The 23,285-nt window shown below is 38.9% G+C and overlaps 1 pseudogene; it reads right to left on the bottom strand.

The window, feature by feature from the left end:
* Positions 1–5,332: 5,332 nt before the first annotated feature.
* The window catches only part of LOC138357051 (alpha-(1,3)-fucosyltransferase C-like), a 52,423-nt pseudogene continuing 34,470 nt past the window's right edge, over positions 5,333–23,285 (bottom strand).

Genomic DNA, 23,285 nt, shown 5'->3' with positions numbered 1-23,285 from the left:
TTACGGGCTCACCATAGCCCGTGCTACATGGACACTTCGTCCTGAGCAGCTAAATCTTTAACAACAACAACAACAACAGCTTACGTAATATACCCGCAAGTATATTTTCGTCTGTATATATATATATATATATATATATATATATATATATATATATATATATATATATATATATATATATATATATATACAGATATTCATAAATTATCGAATATCATATGATATTCATATTCATCGACATGTATTACCAGGGGCTCAAACCTCCCTGGAATACATTGTACCATAACTACCTAACCAGCGAATGGCTTTAAAGTTTGGTTAGTCCTGGAGCTTGTTAACTACAGTTACCTTGCTCCATGACTAACCAATCCCCGGCAACTCTCGTGGTGCAGCCGCAGTCTTGTACATACCAGTTGCGTTGCTCCTGGGAGTATGGGTTCGAGTCACTTCTGGGGTGTGAGTTTTCAGTTGCATATTGTCCTGGGGACCATTCAGGCTTGTTCGCATATATATATATATATATATATATATATATATATATATATATATATATATATATATATATATATATATATATATATATAGTTTTTTTTTACCTAAAAGGGGTACCACCTCTGGAGCAATTGTAGGGACCCATAGCCTCGGAGAAGAAAATAGAGTACTCAGAGAAAACCTTGTGGATCCTCACTGAACACCTGCGAGAGGCGTACCATTCATCTTGGAATAAATACACCGAGAGTTTACTTGTGTCCTGGACTAAATACACCGAGAGTTTACTTGTGTCCTGGACTAAATACACCGAGAGTTTACTTGTGTCCTGGACTAGGTTCAGGGTTTATAATTTATATTTGCTGGTCGATCAGTAGAAATATGATTGGCTTAAATAACCCCTCCAGAGGTTGATAGGCCTTAAGCGATACTGAACCGTCTCAGTAGGTTATCTTGAGATGATTTCGGTGCTTTTTAGTGTCCCAGCGGCCCGGTCCTCGACCAGGCCACCACTCCCCAGGAAGCAGCCCGTGACAGCTGGCTAACACCCAGGTACCTATTTTACTGCTAGGTAACAGGGGCATAATTTGAAAGAAACTCTGCCCATTGTTTCTCGCCGGCGCCCGGGATCGAACCCGGGACCACAGGATCACAAGTCCAGTGTGCTGTCCGCTCGGCCGACCGGCTCCCTTAAGTACCCTTAAAGTACACTTAAGATCAAGATTAAGATTTGTTCAGTACCCTTAAGATCAAGGATGTATACATTCTTATCAATGTCAAATACAATTAGTTTAATTCAACTTTGAATGATGTTCAAGACTATGTTTATTGATTTAGTAAGCTGTTGTGGTATCTCACACACACAGATCACACTAACGTGATGCATCAAATGAGCAAATCCACAAGGGCCTGTGACGAGAATTCGACGTCTGGAATGCTCCCGGACGCAGGTTCGAATCCTCGTCACGGCCCTTGTAGGATTTGTTGTGGTATCCCTTAGTGATCCTACTGCGGCTGCACCACGAGAGTTGCCGGGGATTGGTTAGTCATGGAGCAAGGTAACTGTAGTTAACAAGCTCCAGGACTAACCAAACTTTATAGCCATTCGCTGGTTAGGTAGTTATGGTACAATGTATTCCAGGGAGGTTTGAGCCCCTGGTAATACATGTCGATGAATATGAATATCATATGATATTCGATAATTTATGAATATCTGTGATTGGGTTTATTTTAGTACGCACCTGAGCACTTGATGATACCTTATCATGCTGTTTATGATTCGCTACTTGGAACAAAAAGTTCCAAGTAGCACGGGCTATGGCGATCCCGTAGCTTTTTTATACCTTAAAATTTATAAATAATATAAAATACCTTAAAATTTTTATAATTTATAAATAAATTAATAAAAATAAATACCTTTTTATACCTGCATGTTGTTGTTAAAGAATTGCTACCTGGAACAAAAAAATCCAAGTAGCATGGGCTATGGAGAGCCCGTAATACCTACCTTATCAGTAAATGATTTAATTTTAATACGTTTACTGCGGACCCCATACCGATCCTATGGGAAAATGATAGAAGAATGATTACAATCACATACAGAGTTGTGGCACTGAACTGCAATGATCTCCACAAGGGCCGTGACGAGGATTCGAACCTGCGTCCGGGAGCATCCCAGACACTGCCTTAATCGACTGAGCTACGACAGGGTAAAATTTGTGGATTTGTTCATTTGTTGCATCACGTTAGTGTGATCTCTGTGTGTAATGATCTCTGAACTAATCAATTTATGTGATGAACTAGTAATATGCATTTGTCATGCAGACATCAGCCGACCATAGACGAGGTTGAGAGGCTTCAGTCGTGTATTGAAGAGACTGAAATATCCTTCAGCAGATTTAGTTCAAATCATTTTTAAAATGCATTTCTATAGTTACACTGAAAATTAGTTTGCTGACTTGTATCAGTATTATGATACAAGTATTATGATATAACTCAAATTATTTCATAATTTGAGCTTTTAATGCATTAAGTTTTATTTAATTTGTATTTAATCTGTATTAGTGATGTATAGCCGCAACGGAGCCACATCAAGTGCTCCGCAATCTGTCACTATCAATCAATCATAGACCTCTCGAAGTTGTCGAAAAGTGGCATATGACTGATGCATCTGTAGAGCCACACACACACACACACACACACACACACACACACACACACATACACACCAGTAGTAGTTTCAGTAGTTTCAAAGTGTTATACGACAAAGAGTACTGGGAAGACGGGACAGCACGAGCGTAGCTCTCATCCTGTAACTACACTTAGGTAACTACACACACACACACACACACACACACACACATGTGGCACCTTTAGTACCCTGCACTTGTGACATCTGAACCAGACTATAAGGGAAAAGATTTTTCCATCAGCGGGAATGCATTTAGATTTGTTTCCAATGAAGCACGTCTGCGAACGTCCTCGGTCCAGGCTCGTTAAAGCAGCGGTCATCCTCCCCAAGACGCATGCGTCAATTTTTAGATATTGTGTATTAAAAATAAGTTTATTCTCAGATATAAATTATATTATTTTATATTAAAGTTCTATGTATTGTTAGGCGTAGGTTGAGTTAGGTGTTTTAAGTTCAGTTGGCTGTTGTTTAAGATTCGCTACCTGGAACAAAGTTTCAAGTAGCACGGGCTATGGTGAGCCCCAGCCCGTCCTCCAAACAAAGATCCAAAAGTGATTCCATGCACCCGCCAAACCCCCTGTTTATGAATGAAAAGCGGTTTACACACGACTCACAACTGCTGACGTTCGAACATATCCGGAACAAGTGCTTCACTGACGAATTTTGTTCGAACCACAACGCTATAAATGCTTCACCCACGTACTACAAATACAAATAATCGCCAACAGAACCTAAACACCTGAACCTAACCTAACCTATGCCTATATATACACAATATGCTAATATATTATAATATTAATTTATACTTGAAAAAATTCCCGTTTTGAATGAACAGCATGTTAAAATTTATGAATGCGTCTGTGGGGTCGACCGCTGGATGTAATGGACTTGAGTCGAGGACGGGTTACATGATTGATTTGCAGTGTTGTTAGCCCTGAAGCCCTCAACAGTTAGTTAGTTTAGTTCATTTATTATGCACCCCAGTACCCATCTTGTGGGCGGTAGTGGAAAGGGTTACAGAGGCACATAATGGGCTCAGGGACTGAACCCCACAATTCACTTAGCTAAGCAAGTTACAATCTTGATGAGCTAGTTACAAAATTCAATATAAGTCGTCACATCAACAATGGGTTCGACAGTTCCTGATCCTGATTTTCGGGGGCCTCGTAGCCTGGTGGATAGCGCGCAGGGACTCGTAATTCTGAGGCGCAGGTTCGATTCCCGCACGAGGCAGAAACAAATGGGCAATGTTTCTTTCACCCTGAATGCCCTTGTTACCTAGCAGTAAATAGGTACCTGGGAGTTAGTCAGCTGTCACGGGCTGCTTCCTGGGGGTGGAGGCCTAGTCGAGGACCGGGCCGCGGGGACACTAAAGCCCCGAAATCATCTCAAGATAACCTCAAGATAACGAGAGCCAATCTCCTAAGTGGACAAACAATTACATTTTACTCTTGAAGTTTCCTTATGGTATATTTTTGCTCATTGGTCAAGATGTTTGTTAGTTTGACCAACATAAAGCGTATTACAACCTTTTGTGTGAAATTTTAAACTCACAACCATTACAATTATTCGGGGAATTTTTGATCAAAGATATTTTTTACGATATCAAGATTCCTAAAAGCCAAATTGATATATTAACTTGTTACAATAATTTCGGAATTTCACTGAAGTTATTTTATGATTGAAAAAAGCTACTCATATTTTGTTCAGTTATGAATAAATGTATTTAGAAGATTGATTTAATAGTCCAGTCCTTTCGCACTATTTAACCGTCTAAACTTAAGTGGTTTTGTATATGCAGGCGATGAGTCACAATAACGTGGCTAAAGTATGTTGACCAGACCACACACTAGAAGGTGAAGGGACGACGACGTTTCGGTCCGTCCTGGACCATTCTCAAGTCGATTGTGACTTGACTTGTGATTGTGACTTGACCTGCAAATCTCACAATCGACTTGAGAATGGTCCAGGACGGACCGAAACGTCGTCGTCCCTTCACCTTCTAGTGTGTGTGGTTCCGTATAACCAGATGCGCACAAACTCGTCTTACCTATCGAAGCCACCTTTTCCTAGGTCGGGAAAAAGTGTGACGTTAAATGGCATTTTTGCACATATTGCCATTTGGACAGAAGCCGTCCAAACCGGCAATAGTTTAAACTCGCTAAATCGCCGATATTGAAGCAAATGTTATTAACACACTCTGGATGGATCATTCAGTTGCAGCTTTTTTTCAATGTAAATACATAGATAATCATAATACTATCTCTTTCACATGGGTCAAGGTATTGAAAGAGTTTTTTTTTGAGTTATCCGTATATCCACGAACGTGTGTATACACTAATATTTGTGTGTACACACATACGCATGATAAATACACATACGTATGATAAATACACACATACGCATGATAAATACACATACGTATGATAAAGTATATCATGCGTATGCGTATCTGTATACCAAGATTTTCATGTCAATTTACGAGTGTTTGACTCATTCCTATGCTAGAATGTATATGGTCAATATACACATTAGACACTTGTCAAATAGTGATAATGAACCGAACCTTGTGACTTTTATTTATTTGTATTTATTTATTTACGTACATATAAGAAGATTAGAGTGGGTTGTGCAAGTGCACTCATTGATGACTTATGACTCGTGCCCCATGATGAATTGGTTTATGGTGCGGTCGTCGGGAGTCTTACAGTGGGAGCCTTCAATGAACCACTCCGTGAGATTGTGCATTTTGGTGGTGGTGTCGGTATGGAGTCGCTCACACAGGTCGCAGTACGACGTGGCCATGTTTACCCAGGTAATTGGAAGGTAATGAAACCTCTTCCACCTGAGGAGAGAAGACAAATTAAATTGTTCGGCTGTATGTGAAAATATCTTTGTCTCACACACATGCATGCTTACGGACTCGCACGCACACACACGCATACGGACACGCACGCATACGGACACGCACGCACACACGCCCGCGCGTGAAAATGAATTCTGATTTGCAGGCGATGAGTCACAATAACGTGGCTAAAGTAAGTTGACCAGACCACACACTAGAAGGTGAAGGGACGACGACGTTTCGGTCCGTCCTGGACCATTCTCAAGTCGATTGTGAGACAATCGACTTGTGAATGGTCCAGGACGGACCGAAACGTCGTCGTCCCTTCACCTTCTAGTGTGTGGTCTGGTCCGAATTCTGATTTCTTATCACGGCTGGTGTCGTTGGGAAATTGAGGTTGGGTAAATACCCACAATTTTCCATCTCGTTTTAAAGATCTTGTCATGGTGTAGGGGTCTAGAGTACTGGCTGTGTCAACGGTGTCTATGCTTAATGCACATATTAACAGGAATTTGGTGAAAGAACGTGAGTGACCCCTCACTAGCTCTAGTTGCCCTTGGGAGGTGGTGATCTTTGGGGGATTTAAATACCCCGAAAGTTACCATCTCTTTTAAGGGTCTGAGTTTGGTGCAGTGGGTTAAAAGGCGTACCAGTTATGCCAGTTGCTGTAAGGCTTCTGTGCTGGCTAGGGTTCGAATCTCCTGGCGGGAAAGTGTTCTAAAGTTGCGTATATATATATATATATATATAATATATATATATATATATATATATATATATATATATATATATATATATATATACATATATATACATATATATATATATATATATATATATATATATATATATATATATATATATATATATATACATATATATACATATATATATATATATATATATATATATATATATATATATATATATATATATATATATATACATATATACATATATATATATATGACAGTTTCTTCCATATATAATGGAAGGAAGTATTATACTCTCATGTAATCTTAAACATGAAATTACTTTTTGATGATCTGCACAACGCTGGTTGAGATCATTGGTAATTAAAGTTTCTGACAATGCATGGTATGAGGTGTACACAGAGAGGTGTAACCTACTTCTTAGTGTATATGCGCTGAGAGTATACTTTAGTCCTAGATTATGTTTAGGACTACAGTATACCTGCTGGTTGGTCAGTAACGCAACTACGGTGACCAGAAACGCTTCACAACCTATTGTACTTTCTTGCAAATATATGTAATTAAATCAATGAATACAACCCGCTCTCGCACTTTCGTACAGTCAATATTGACTTATTAAATAAGTGTATATGTGACATACTAATTTATTGTGAATATTTTAGTTTACCTTGAAAAGCTTCATAGAAAACACCGACCTTACCTAACCTTCTTAGTATGTTAAGATAAGCATCTTATTGCTTCGTAATTACAATTATTACTTAACCTATTATAGGTATAGGTTAAGTAATAATTGTAATTACGAAACAAGAAGATGCTTATCTTAACATACTAAGAAGGTTAGGTATGGTCGGTGTTTTCTGTGAATCTTTTCAAGGTAAACTAAAATATTCACAATAAATTAGTATGTCACATATACACTTATTTAATAAGTCAATATTGACTGTACGAAAGTGCGAGAACGGGTTGATGAATAACCCTCCAGTCCAGAGGCTGATAGGTCTCAAACCCAACACAGGACAGTGTCAGGAGAGGTAGCATCCTGACACTGCCGATTGATTGATAAAGATTAAGCCACCCAAGAGGTGGCACGGGCATGAATAGCCCGTAATAAGACACTACCGAATTAGTACTTGCCTGAAGTACTCATTGTAGGCGGTGTCGTTGTTGTTGAGGTAGATGAGGTAGTCGGCCAGCGCCTTGGCCGTGGGGAAGCTGAGAGCGTCAATGTAGGAGTGAGGCGGCGCCTGAACTGAGTAATTACCAAACCCGTAGACGACAGGAACTATGTTCAACCTGCCGATTGATTGATGAAGATTAAGCCACCCAAAAGGTGGCACGGGCATGAATAGCCCGTAATCAACCTACCGGAATGGATGCATTAAATATAGATCAAGATACCCTAGTGGGTGAGCGTGGAAGTGGGGATAGGGGAAGAATTAGTGGGGGTGAAGGGAACTGTCAGGGGGAAAGCACCAAGTCATTACGACTATATAGCACTGGGAAGGGGTCAGGATAAGGATTTGGGATGGGACGAGGGGAAGGAATGGTGCCCAACCACTTGGACTGTCGGGGATTGAACGCCGACCTGCATGACGCGAGACCGTCGCTCTACCGTCCAGCCCATGAGGTAAAGGGTTTTCAGTATGAAGTAAAGTGCCAGATCTAGACCCAGCTGCAGGGCATTGAATCGTTATGACCAGACTAGGCAATGGAGGCATGGAATCGGATCTTTGCGGTATGTTGTTGTTGTTTAAGATTCGCTACCTGGAACAAAAAGTACCAAGTACCACGGGCTATGGCGAGCCCGTAGACCTGACCTCTTAGATACCATATGTTACTGCAGACACCATGTCCAGCCTACCTGACACTATCTAACACCGTCCAGCGTACGACACACAGGGAGAAATTTCCCACGTTTTATACAAGTATAAATATATTCAAATATATACAAGTATAAATATATTTTATACAAGTCTGTAATATATTATGCACTAATTGGTTTTGATTTTCACAAATCAAATGGTGTAACACTTCAAGAATAGTGTGATTTGGTTAAGCTTAAATTAAAGAACACATTAATTACTCAGTTACATTGACTAAAAAAAAAACCTCACATATACAGCAGTCTGTCCCAAACATCAATACATTTTCTCTATTATGAAATGTTCTTCAAAGTACAGACATTGAGTGACTTTAGTATATATACCTTAACACATTGAAGAACTTCTCTGTGACATAATCTTTACACAGCGAGTTCTCGAAGGCGAAGTAGAACTTGTAATCCGAGGAGAGCATAGCGTGACAGTTGCTCGGATTCTGAAAATTCGTTGCGCACTTTAGGGGTCCGCAGTCGCCGTATTGGTCGATCTGGAGCCATTTTCTCAACGTTTCGACCAGGCTTCAAGAGAAATAGTCATGAGGCAATGCTATGGATATAATGAATTCCAATTGGGGAACATATAGCCTGCAGGTAGGCTCATGAAGCACTCCCCCCCCCTCTTCCCCCTCGCCACGTGTGTGCGTGGGGGAAGTGGCGTGGCGTTCTGGCTACTAGGAACGACATATATATATATATATATATATATATATATATATATATATATATATATATATATATATATATATATATATATATATATATATATCATTCCTAGTAGCCAGAACGCACTTTTCTGCCTACTATGCATGGCCCGATTTGCCTAATAAGCCAAGTTTTCATGAATTAATTGTTTTTCGACTACCTAACCTACCTAACCTAACTTTTTCGGCCATCTAACCTAACCTAACCTATTAAGATAGGTTAGGTTAGGTTAGGTAGGGCTGGTTAGGTGCGGTCATATATCTATGTTAATTTTAACTCCAATAAAAAAAAATTGACCTCATACATAATGAAATGGGTAGCTTTATCATTTCATAAGAAAAAAATTAGAGAAAATATATTAATTAATGAAAACTTGGCTTATTAGGCAAATCGGGCCTTGCATAGTAGGCTGAGAAGTGTGTTCTGGCTACTAGGTACGACATATATATATATATATATATATATATATATATATATATATATATATATATATATATATATATATATATATATTATTGGTTATCTGGTCAACCAGCGAGTATACTTTAGCTCTCAACATATAACCTGAATTAAAGTAAACTCTCAGTGACTATACAACTAGAATAAAGAGAAAAAAGAACTGCACATTTTGTATATACATTAAAGAGTTAAGGCAGCTGACTTGCAGGCTCACTATAGTCCGTGCTACAAGGACATTTCCTTCTGAGTAGCTAAATCTAAAATAACAACAACGGCAGCTTACTGTCTTCTCCCGCCATTGGTTTCACAGTGAGAGACGGCCCAGGCTGCCAGCTTGCTCTTACCGACCGCGTAGTTCCGGTAACTTGGTAACAACGGCTTCCGGCGCCGCTACACTCTGCCGTACCTGCCGACGATGTGGTTGTGGTTACATTCAATACCGCGGATTGTAACCTGAAGCAGCCGTGTTTGTGCGTGATTTAAAGGTTAATTCTTCAGTTTGATTTTCCCGTAAACAGTTTAAGCTTTATGTTTTGTAATGTTATTTATTATGTAGCTGGTCATGCTGATATGAAACTCATTAATTTAGGCGTTATGATGCTTCAGTGACATTTTATTTGTATATGGACAGAGCTAGAAATCAAATGAGAAGGGATTATGGGAGTTATTAAGGTGTAAATGTGCCTGCTGTAAACGAAATATTCGGCAGCTAGGTCAAGTCCTGGCACGCTCTCTCTCTCTCTCTCTCTCTCTCTCTCTCTCTCTCTCTCTCTCTCTCTCTCTCTCTCTCTCTCTCTCTCTCTCTCTCTCTCTCTCTCTCTCTCTCTCTCTCTCTCCTTACCTCACCTTTCCGCCAAAACCATAAACCAACACCAAGTCAAAATCTTCGCTCCTTCTACACCACTCCTGATCTTTTCTATATATATAGGTCAAGGCCAATGCAACACTATTGTAATATAGTCACTAATATTTGCTCACTGTATGTACACTTTACTTCATAGCTGCCACAATCTATGCCAACCTAGGATTCTTCGTTCCTTCGGGGATTAATAGCTTATTTCAGAAGAAACAAGTCACACATGCACGTACGGGTTTGGAATATCCGAATCAAGCCTGTAGGTGAAAGTCCAGTTGAAGACATTGTAGAAGTTATCAGTATTGATGTACACATGTGAAGGGCACTCCATAGTCCAAAAGACGTAGCGGGTGTGGGCAAACCTGGCAAAAAATAAAAATAAAAATGTATAAAAATATTTAAAAAAAATAGAAAGATCAACTCACAAAATCAACCACTTATAGAACATTGGGTATCATGGCATTACATATACGATGGTATCCCCCTTAAAACAGCGCTGGCTATTAAATAAATTGGATATTTTATGCTCACAACCTTTTGTGATATATTTAAAGACGCTTGAGCTAATGAGCACCTCTAGAACACATTATAAAGTGCAGGCGATGAGTCACAATAACGTGGCTGAAGTCTGTTGACCAGACCACACACTAGAAAGTGAAGGGACGACGACGACGACGTTTCGGTCCGTCCTGGACCATTCTCCCAATCGACTTGAGAAGGGTCCAGGACGGACTGAAACGTCGTCGTCCTTACTGTAAATATGTAGCTCTTGTAATAGCACTTTCTCTGTAACTAGCTGACATTGTAACTATAAGGTGTGAAGGATAGATGAAATTGTTTATGTAATAATCTAAGATGAGGTCTGATAAAGACCTTATGTGCCCTCTGTAATGCTTTTGCGCTACCGCTCACAGGATGAGTATGGGGTGCACAATAAACTAGCCGCCTTTGGCGGCAACAAATCAATCGGTCCGTCCTGGACCATTCTCCCAATCGACTTGAGAAGGGTCCAGGACGGGCCGAAACGTCGTCGCCCCCTTCACCTTCTAGTGTGTGGTCTGGTCAACATTATAAAGTCTCTCACCGCTCTGAAGGAAGAGACTGGTCTTCGGACCTCGGGTGCCACAGAACAGCGTCAATATCCTTGAGTGGGAACTTGGATCGGAGTGCTGTGGTCGTACAGGTGTTGACCCGACACCCGGCCCGCAGGAACGGCTCCCGACCAAATCCGAAATTAAATGACCTATCTCCGAAAACCTGCGTATGCACAAAGTACTTAGTGATATATATTATATTATGGCAGCTTATATATATATATATATATATATATATATATATATATATATATATATATATATATATATATATATATATATATATATATATATATGCGAACAAGCCTGAATGGTCCCCAGGAGTATATGCAACTGAAAACTCACACCCCAGAAGTGAGTTTTCAGTTTGTTTATATATATATATATATATATATATATATATATATATATATATATATATATATATATAATAGAGCGACCTACCATGAACACCCAAATCACGGAACTATTTACTCTACCCACCATGAGAGTAAGGACAAGACAAGAATATATATATATATATATATATATATATATATATATATATATATATATATGTATATATATATGTATATATATATATATATATATATATATATATATATATATATATATATTATATTATATTATATTATATGTAAGCTGCCAATCACCGGGAAGCAGCCAAGTCTCGTAAATATAGAGATTTGAATCACAACTACAATTTTGTCCCCCATTGTCTCAAGAGACACTTGGTGCCTGGGGTAAAAGTGCTGCTAGTTTTTTGAAGGAGTTGGGGTTCTAAGCTAATTGAAACAACTGGAGACCCTAGAGCCGCCAGTTTCTTCTTTCAGCGCCTTAGTGTGACAATCCAGAGAGGAAATTCACACTGCATCTATGGTTCTTGGCCGCCATCTGAGGAGCTGAAGGAACTCGACAGCTTTTGACAAGTAGCGTTGTACCTTGCATGTAACCCTTTTTTGTGTGATAAAGTTTTAAATAAAGTGATAAAATACAAAAAATATAGGGGGTGGTAGAAGACAATATGTCAAGTGTACGTGGGTGTTCCACAAGGCTCCCCCGGATGATCCTTATCGTTTTCTTCGTAATCCTTTTTGCGCTACCGCTCACATGATGAGTATGGGGTGTACAATAAACAACAGCATCAATCAAATCTTCGAGGTCGAGGGGTCCCTACTCTCCTCGAACCAGTGCCAAGACACGTCAAATATTTTGAAACTTATATACAACGTATTTTAATAAATATTCCATCATATCCTTCTCTATGAATTCTGAAGTTCGTGGTAAATGATTAGCAAATGTTCTGAATAACAGGAACGTTTCACTTACTTCATTCCAGAACAAAATCTTTTTGAGTGGAGGATCAGAAGGACCCAGTTGAGAGGTGTTCATCGGGTCATCTGTGAACAGGTCCTCAGGTGTCGAGGCTATGTTCTTGGTATCCTGGTATGGAAGGTTAGAGTCCCCGGGAAGGAGCTTAGGCTCGGGTTCACTGATGAGAAGAAAAAGGTCTTTGAAGATAAAATATCTGGAGAAAACCCGCCAAACACACACCGAAACTACGACGTTGGTACAACGTTCGAACAAGTTTGAACACCTCCTAACCAGTTATAATAACCAATATAGCAAGTTGTAACAACGTTCTAATACGTCATAAACACGTTAAGCCAAGATGTAACAACTTTATTCCAAGTTGTAAGAAGCGGAAAATAGAGACAGTTTCGGTTTGTGTTTCCAGTAAAGTGTCTTTCAAGAAGGCGTCTCAGAAGACAACAATTCAAGTATATGGAGTAAAGCGTCTTTAAAAAAATCTGAAGAAAAACATCTCAGAGGAAAAAAATGTATTTGAAGTACCTTGGCGTTGTTTGTTGTTTAAGATTCGCTACTTGGAACAAAAAGTTCCAAGTAGCACGGGCTATGGTGAGCCCGTCTACCTTGGCGGATACTTACAGATACTTGAATACATTGTATGGCTGCAAGTGGACGGGCTCCCAGACAAGACAGTAGACAACAATTCCCAGCATGCTCAGCGCTGCCAGCCATACGATCTGAGTTATAGGTGGACATTATTACTTGTCAACGCTTTTTACCGTATAGGAAATATGAAACAAAAGGGGCTTTTATAAACAGTAATTATATAAAGAAAAGTGTGTTCATAACATAACATAAGAACATTGTAGTGGGATTTGACGACATCCTTACATTAGAACACGTTTGCCAGATAGTCCACAATGGGCTCACCATAGCCCGTGCTACTTGGATCTTAAACAACAATAAGTTGGATAGGAGTCAGCAAGGAATATATACATAGAATATGTACCACATTCTGAGGTTTTTATACATAGAGATGAATACCAATACCTCGCTTCTTAATGTATATACACACTGATTACATTAGTCCTAGACAATGTTGTTTTAGATTCAGCTACTCAGAACAAAACGTTGCAAGTAGCACGGACTATGGTGAGCCCGTAGTGGACGTAGTGGGGGAGCTGGTCGGCCGAGCGGACAGCACACTGGACTTGTGATCCTGTGGTCCCGGGTTCGATCCCGGGCGCCAGCGAGAAACGATGGGTAGAGTTTCTTTCACCCTATGCCTCTGTTACCTAGCAGTAAATAGGTACCTGGGAGTTAGCTGTCACGGGCTGCTTCCTGGGGGTGGAGGCCTGGTCAAGGACCGGGCCGCGGGGACACTAAAAAAGCCCCGAAATCATCTCAAGATAACCTCAAGAAGACGTACCTGGCACAAGAACGAGGCTGTAACTTGCCTAGATAACCGATTAATTGATGATAACGATGTCTCAAGATGAGGATTATGCCACTCAAGAGGTGGCAAGGGTATGAATAGCCCTTAAGTGGTAGATTTCTTTCTGGAGTGAATGTGATCTTTGGTCGTGAATCTAGACAATGTTCACGACTAATGTAAATACTTACTGGTTCATCAGTAAGCGAGTGAGTTGGTCATAATAATCCTCATAAGATTGATGGGCTTTAAAGTCCAAAACCATAAACAAAAATATTTCTCGGTGTATAGAAACAAGATATATATAATTTAGTCCAGGACCGTGTGGTTACATAGACAAATATATGTAATATTTCCAAAAGATCCACCTACATCATATTGGTGGTTTCGCCTTTCAGAGCCGTCATGGGAACTAATGTCTATAATTAGTTGACTTCCAATTTCTGATGCCGTAAAAAAAAAAAAAAAATATATATATATATATATATATATATATATATATATATATATATATATATATATATATATATATATATATATATATATATATATATATATATATATATGTGTGTGTGTGTGTGTATATATCACGAAAATAAACACGTGATTAAGAATGTGACAATGTCAGACCACGGAGGAAAATGAAACAGGAATTTCCTTAAGTACTTTCGTATATTAAATACATCTTCAGAAGGAAGGAATTCATTCCTTCTGAAGATGTATTTAATATACGAAAGTACTTAAGGAAATTCCTGTTTCATTTTCCTCCGTGGTCTGACATTGTCATATATATATATATATATATATATATATATATATATATATATATATATAGAACGTCGTACTCGGCCTACTATGCAAGGCCCGATTTACCTAATAAGCCAAGTTTTCATGAATTAATTGTTTTTCGACTACCGAACCTACCTAACCTAACTTTTTCGGCTACCTAACCTAACCTAACCTATAAAGATAGGTTAGGTTAGGTTAGGTAGGGTTGGTTAGGTTCGGTCATATATCTGCGTTAATTTTAACTCCAATAAAAAAAATTGACCTCATATATAATGAAATGGGTAGCTTTATCATTTTATAAGAAAAAAATTAGAGAAAATATATTATTTCAGGAAAACTTGGCTTATTAGGTAAATCGGGCCTTGCATAGTAGGCCGAGAAGTGCGTTCTGGCTACTAGGTACGACTTATATATATATATATATATATATATATATATATATATATATATATATATATATATATATATATATATATATATATATATATACACATAAATATATATGTGTACATACAAAAGAATAGGGGTGGTAGGAGAAGATAATATTAGTGTTCAGTGAGAAACCACAAGGTCTCCTCTGAATACTTTTTATTTTCTTCTCCGAGGCTATGGGTCCCCACATTGGCACCAGAGGTGGTACCCTCACAAACTTTTATATATATATATGTCGTACCTAGTAGCCAGAACGCACTTCTCAGCCTACTATGCAAGGCCCGATTTGCCTAATAAGCCAAGTTTTCCTGAATTTATATATTTTCTCAAATTTTTTTCTTATGAAATGATAAAGCTACCCATTTCATTATGTATGAGGTCAATTTTATTTTATTGGAATTAAAATTAACGTAGATATATGACCAGAACCTAACCAACCCTACCTAACCTAACCTAACCTAACCTATCTTTATAGGTTAGGTTAGGTTAGGTAGCCGAAAAAGTTAGGTTAGGAGGTTAGGTTAGGTTAGGTAGGTTAGGTAGTCGAAAAAACATTAATTCCTGAAAACTTGGCTTATTAAGCAAATCGGGCCTTGCATAGTAGGCTGAGAAGTGCGTTCTGGCTACTAGGTACGACATATATATATATATATATATATATATATATATATATATATATATATATATATATATATATATATATATATATATATATTATTAAATATGACCGAAAAAGTAAGATCTTACTTTTTCGGTCATATTTAATAATATATGTCTACAGGAAAGACTGCTACCAAAATATACTAATATATATATATATATATATATATATATATATATATATATATATATATATATATATATATATATATATATATATATATATATATATAATATTTCGTCTTTAGAGAGATGTAATTAGCAACAACGTGTTACTAACCACAAGATTAACAGGTTGCCGGTGCTAGTGCTTTTGAACACCTGCCAATGGAAGCAGATGTCATCCCAGACATGTCACACACCTGCCAGACATGTTACATGTCTGGCGGGTGTGTGACATGTTCGTGACATGTTCACTATAAATCGGATTTCACTAAAGTTCCCTTCACAATAAATCGTGAAGAGGACATGTTACATACATGTCTTGCCGGTTGAATAAGTATATTGATGAGTGGTTGAATAAGTACATTGATGAGTGGTTGGATAAGTACATTGATGAGTGGTTGAATAAGTACATTGATGAGTGGTTGAATAAGTACATTGATGAGTGGTTGGATAAGTAGAATGATGAGTGGTTGGATAAGTACATTGATGAGTGGTTGGATAAGTACAATGATGAGTGGTTGGATAAGTACATTGATGAGTGGTTGGATAAGTACATTGATGAATGGTTGGATAAGTACATTGATGAGTGGTTGGATAAGCACATTGATGAGTGGTTGGATAAGTACATTGATGAGAGTGGTTGAATAAGTACATTGATGAGTGGTTGGATAAGTACATTGATGAGTGGTTGGATAAGTACATTGATGAGTGGTTGGATAAGTACATTAATGAGTGGTTGGATAAGTACATTGATGAGTGGTTGAATAAGTACATTAATGAGAGTGGTTGGATAAGTGCATTGATGAGAGCGGTTGGATAAGTACATTAATGAGAGTGGTTGGATAAGTACATTAATGAGTGGTTGGATAAGTTCATTGATGAGTGGTTGAATAAGTACATTAATGAGAGTGGTTGGATAAGTACATTGATGAGAGTGGTTGAATAAGTACATTGATGAGTGGCTGGATAAGTACATTGATGAGTGGTTGGATAAGTACATTGATGAGTGGTTGGATAAGTACATTAATGAGTGGTTGGATAAGTACATTGATGAGTGGTTGAATAAGTACATTAATGAGAGTGGATGGATAAGTACATTGATGAGAGCTGTTGGATAAGTACATTAATGAGAGTGGTTGAATAAGTACATTGATGAGTGGTTAGATAAGTACATTGATGAGAGCGGTTGGATAAGTACATTGATGAGAGTGGTTGGATAAGTACATTGATGAGAGCGGTTGGATAAGTACATTAATGAGAGTGGTTGAATAAGTACATTAATGAGAGTGGTTGGATAAGTACATTGATGAATGGTTGGATAAGTACATTGATGAATGGTTGGATAAGTACATTGATGAGTGGTTGGATAAGTACAATGATGAGTGGTTGGATAAGTACATTGATGAATGGTTGGATAAGTACATTGATGAGTGGTTGGATAAGCACATTGATGAGTGGTTGGATAAGTACATTGATGAGAGTGGTTGAATAAGTACATTGATGAGTGGTTGGATAAGTACATTGATGAGTGGTTGGATAAGTACATTGATGAGTGGTTGGATAAGTACATTAATGAGTGGTTGGATAAGTACATTGATGAGTGGTTGAATAAGTACATTAATGAGAGTGGTTGGATAAGTGCATTGATGAGAGCGGTTGGATAAGTACATTAATGAGAGTGGTTGGATAAGTACATTAATGAGTGGTTGGATAAGTTCATTGATGAGTGGTTGAATAAGTACATTAATGAGAGTGGTTGGATAAGTACATTGATGAGAGTGGTTGAATAAGTACATTGATGAGTGGTTGGATAAGTACATTGATGAGTGGTTGGATAAGTACATTGATGAGTGGTTGGATAAGTACATTAATGAGTGGTTGGATAAGTACATTGATGAGTGGTTGAATAAGTACATTAATGAGAGTGGATGGATAAGTACATTGATGAGAGCTGTTGGATAAGTACATTAATGAGAGTGGTTGAATAAGTACATTGATGAGTGGTTAGATAAGTACATTGATGAGAGCGGTTGGATAAGTACATTGATGAGAGTGGTTGGATAAGTACATTGATGAGAGCGGTTGGATAAGTACATTAATGAGAGTGGTTGAATAAGTACATTAATGAGAGTGGTTGGATAAGTACATTGATGAGAGCGGTTGGATAAGTACATTGATGAGAGTGGTTGAATAAGTACATTGATGAGTGGTTGGATAAGTACATTGATGAGAGTGGTTGGATAAGTACATTGATGAGAGCGGTTGAATAAGTACATTGATGAGTGGTTAGATAAGTACATTGATGAGTGGTTGGATAAGTACATTAATGAGTGGCTGGATAAGTACATTGATGAGTGGTTGAATAAGTACATTAATGAGAGCGGTTGAATAAGTACATTGACGAGAGTGGTTGAATAAGTGCAATACTGAGAGTGGCTGGATAAGTGCATTGATGAGAGCGGTTGGATAAGTACATTAATGAGAGTGGTTGAATAAGTACATTGATGAGTGGTTGGATAAGTACATTGATGAGAGTGGTTGGATAAGTACATTGATGAGAGTGGTTGAATAAGTACATTGATGAGTGGTTAGATAAGTTACATTGACGAGGGTGGTAGATGATCTATTACATGGACCATATATTATAATAATATATTACATATATTATTATAATATATTGTGAAGGGATATGAAAACAAGGAGCTGGGATATGAGGACAGGATAGGAGCTGGGATATGAGGACAGGATAGGAACTGGGATATGAGGACAGGATAGGAGCTGGGATATGAGGACAGGATAGGAGCTGGGATATGAGACCAGGATAGGAACTGGGATATGAGGGCAGGATAGGAGCTGGGATATGAGGACAGGATAGGAGCTGGGATATGAGGACAGGATAGGAGCTGGGATATGAGGACAGGATAGGAACTGGGATATGAGGGCAGGATAGGAGCTGGGATATGAGGACGGATAGGAGCTGGGATATGAGGACAGGATAGGAGCTGGGATATGAGGACAGGATAGGAGCTGGGATATGAGGACAGGATAGGAACTGGGATATGAGGGCAGGATAGGAGCTGGGATATGAGGACAGGATAGGAGCTGGGATATGAGAACAGGTTAGAAGTTGGGATATGAGGACAGGATGGGAGCTGGGATATGAGAACAGGATAGGAGCTGGGATAGGAGGACAGGATAGGAGCTGGGATATGAGGACAGGATAGGAGCTGGGATATGAGGACAGGATAGGAGCGGGGATGTGAGGACAGGATAGGAGCTGGGATATGAGGACAGGATAGGAGCTGGGATATGAGACCAGGATAGGAGCTGGGATATGAGACCAGGATAGGAGCTGGGATATGAGACCAGGATAGGAGCTGGGATATGAGGACAGGATAGGAGCTGGGATATGAGACCAGGATAGGAGCTGGGATATGAGGACAGGATAGGAGCTGGGATATGAGGACAGGATAGGAGCGGGATATGAGGACAGGATAGGAGCTGGGATATGAGGACAGGATAGGAACTGGGATATGAGACCAGGATAGGAGCTGAGATATGAGATCAGGATAGGAACTGGGATATGAGGACAGGATAGGAGCTGAGATATGAGATCAGGATAGGAACTGGGATATGAGGACAGGATAGAAGCTGGGATATGAGGACAGGATAGGAGCTGGGATATGAGACCAGGATAGGAGCTGGGATATGAGGACAGGATAGGAGCTGGGATATGAGACCAGGATAGGAGCTGGGATATGAGACCAGGATAGGAGCTGGGATATGAGGACGGAATAAAGGAACAGTGACCAACCTCTTGGACCGTTTAGAGTCCAACGACCTGAACTCTCCGCAGAATGTAATTTGTAATTTGTTTAGGATGAAGAATACTTACTTTTCTATTCATGATAAAGGGCGGGAATGAGTTCCTTTGCGATTTGGAGGTTCCGTTAAGAGGCACAAAAACGCTGTAGTTATTCAGAAGAAAAAAAACAGCATTAGCTGTTTATATCAATTCAATTAAAAACTAAGAGAAGAATAATAATCAAGATCTTTTGTTTCCATTTACAAGGTAAAATGGTTTCCTAGAAGCTAGTGATATAGTTCTGTTTTCAATCGCCGTTGTTGATAGCGTACTGACTGTGGATGTTCGAGACTCGCGCTGGTGATGCTGCCGTGGTCCCTGACGGCCGGTTATGAACTGAGCAGTCGTTTAGAATCGAACCCGTCATATACATATGTGAGCCATTAATCACTAAAGTACATTTTCTATGTTAGTATGGTTACTTTTGCAACATGTCCTCTTAAAATGAACGTCGCTTTTGGCCGTTTGCCCGTATGGCCGAATATGGACGTAATTTGAAAATGAAAAAAAAATGAATATAAATTTGGGATTTTTTTTTCAACAACAGTAAGCTAAGGGTCCTCTGATAGGTAGGTTAGGTGGGCAGGAAATTCTCATAAAGTTTCAAAACGGTATGAAAAACGTTATTGGAAAGAATCCTTTTCTAAGCTTGCCGAGTAAGCCGGACGACTCAAAACCAAAATAACGCAAAACATGGGATACACCAGAATATTTTCATATTTTCATTAAATTATACAGTTTTGCATTATCTAATTTATTCAGTTAGTGATAATTGCAGGATGGATTGATGGATTAGATTAAGCCACCCAAGAGGTGGCACGGGCATGAATAGCCCGTAAGTGGTGGCCCTTTCGAGCCATTACCAGTATCAAAAGATGATACTGGAGATCTGTGGAGGCGCAACTGCACCCTGCGTGACGGGAGATGTCTCCCGGACCAAGTGGTGACCAAATGGTGGATAATTGCAGTGAGGATGATTTTCATATTGTCACATAGGACAGTTTAATGTACATTTTCTGTGTTAGTATTTTAATGAAATTATAAGGGGTTACTCAAAACAAAAATGAACATGAGATACACTAGAATATTTTCATTAAATTATATATACAGTTTTGCATTATCTAATTTATTCAGTTAAGAGATAATTGCAATGAGGATGCTTCTTATATTGTCACGCCGAACAGTGCGGTTACTGCTCATATTGCACAACCCGTTCTCGCACTTTCTTACAGTCAATATTGACTTATTAAATACGTGCATAGGTGACATACTAAACATACTAGTTTACCTTGAAAAGCTTCATAGAAAACACCGACCTTTGCCTAACCTTCTTAGTATGTTAAGATAAGCATCTTATTGTTTCGTAATTACAATTATTACTTAACCTATACCTATAATAGGTACAATTATTACTTAACCTATACCTATAATAGGTTAAGTAATAATTGTAATAACGAAGCAATAAGATGCTTATCTTAACATACTAAGAAGGTTAGGTAAGGTCGGTGTTTTCTATGAAGCTTTTCAAGGTAAACTAGTATGTTTAGTATGTCACCTATGCACGTATTTAATAAGTCAATATTGACTATACGAAAGTGCGAGAACGGGTTGTATTGCAACCCACCCGCCTGTTGAAATATTACTTTTCGTAACTATATGGCCCATCATACATATATTGACATTTATGGACAAATAGTACAATTTTGGTCTATTCACTTTATAGAGTCCGGATAAAATATAGCTAAAAACCAAACTTAAATCTTCCCAGGCCTAGCTATAGCATATATATGTACTACATAAGGTTTACGAAAGCGTATATTAGGCCTAGGAGGGTTAGGTTCGGTTTTATTAGCAAAATAAATTCAAAATCTTTTCCGGTTTGTCCAAATTCAACTTTCTAATCGTCCATTACGTCAATATATGCACGACGGGCCACGTCGTTATTATAAATACTATCTAAACAAGAGTATGAAGAAATGTGTGTGTAAATCGTGAAGAAATTAACACGCGATTTACACACATTTGAGATATATACAAGAGTTGTTACATTCTTGTACAGCCACTAGTACGCGTAGCGTTTCGGGCAGGTCCCTGGAATACGATCCCCTGCCGCGAAGAATCGTTTTTTCATCCAAGTACACATTTTACTGTTGAGTTAAACAGAGGAGGCTACAGTTAAGGAATTGCGCCCAGTAAATCCTCCCCGGCCAGGATACGAACCCATGACATTGCGCTCGCGGAACGTCAGGCGAGTGTCTTACCACTACACCACGGAGACTAAAATTTCTTCATACTTCTTTCCATTGGAGACTTTCAGCGCCGTGGAAAGGGGGGGATCTTGCTGCCTGGGTAACAGCTTCTCCCCCGTATCAACCTACCCTGGCTTTGCGCCCTGGTGAGGCCACTCCAGACCGACAACCAGAGCGCAACTCCATAGTCTCCTGAGACTGATGGATGCCTACTACTACTAACACGCGATGAACAATGTGACAATGTCAGACGACGAAGGAAGGGTTATGACAGGGATTTCCTTATGTACTTTCGTATTTAATAATACATCTTCAAAAGGATTCTTCTGAAGATGTATTATTAATTACGAAAGTACTTAAGGAAATTCCTGTCTTAATCTTCTCCCTTCGTGGTTTGACATAATCCCAGGCATATTGGAGTCGATCAGGCGCCTGAGATCCTGTGATCACCGGGGCATTAGAAACCGTTAGAAATTAGAAAATTAGAACATTTTCATTAGAAATTCTAGGCATTAGAAATTAGAAAAGCATTAGAATGTTCAAAATATATCGTTCTGAAAAAATTTCGCACTAGAAAACCGATGTAGCGTACTTCACGAATACATTAGAGACCCATCGAAGTTGAGATCAAAGAAGCGTTAGAAATTCCTTCGTCCTAAGCAACTAAACGACGCACTAAACATCTGTCTAGTGCGCATCTAAACATCTGTCTAGTGCGCATCTAAACATCTGTCTAGTGCACATCTAAACATCTGTCTAGTGCGCATCTAAACATCTGTCTAGTGCGCATCTAAACATCTGTCTAGTGCGCATCTAAACATCTGTCTAGTGCGCATCTAAACATCTGTCTAGTGCGCATCTAAACATCTGTCTAGTGCGCATCTAAACATCTGTCTAGTGCGCATCTAAACATCTGTCTAGTGCGCATCTAAACATCTGTCTAGTGCGCATCTAAACATCTGTCTATTGCGCATCTAAACATCTGTCTAGTGCACATCTAAACATCTGTCTAGTGCGCATCTAAACATCTGTCTAGTGCGCATCTAAACATCTGTCTAGTGCGCATCTAAACATCTGTCTAGTGCGCATCTAAAGATCTGTCGCAGTAGAGGTCACAGAGGCATTAGAAACCCTCAACCTGGCAAGATGATTTT

This window comes from Procambarus clarkii, chromosome 75 (genome assembly GCF_040958095.1).
Source record: "Procambarus clarkii isolate CNS0578487 chromosome 75, FALCON_Pclarkii_2.0, whole genome shotgun sequence".
Taxonomy (NCBI): Eukaryota; Metazoa; Arthropoda; class Malacostraca; order Decapoda; family Cambaridae; genus Procambarus; species Procambarus clarkii.
The sequence above is the reverse complement of the archived record's forward strand: the minus strand, read 5'-3'. Positions and strand labels throughout refer to the sequence as shown.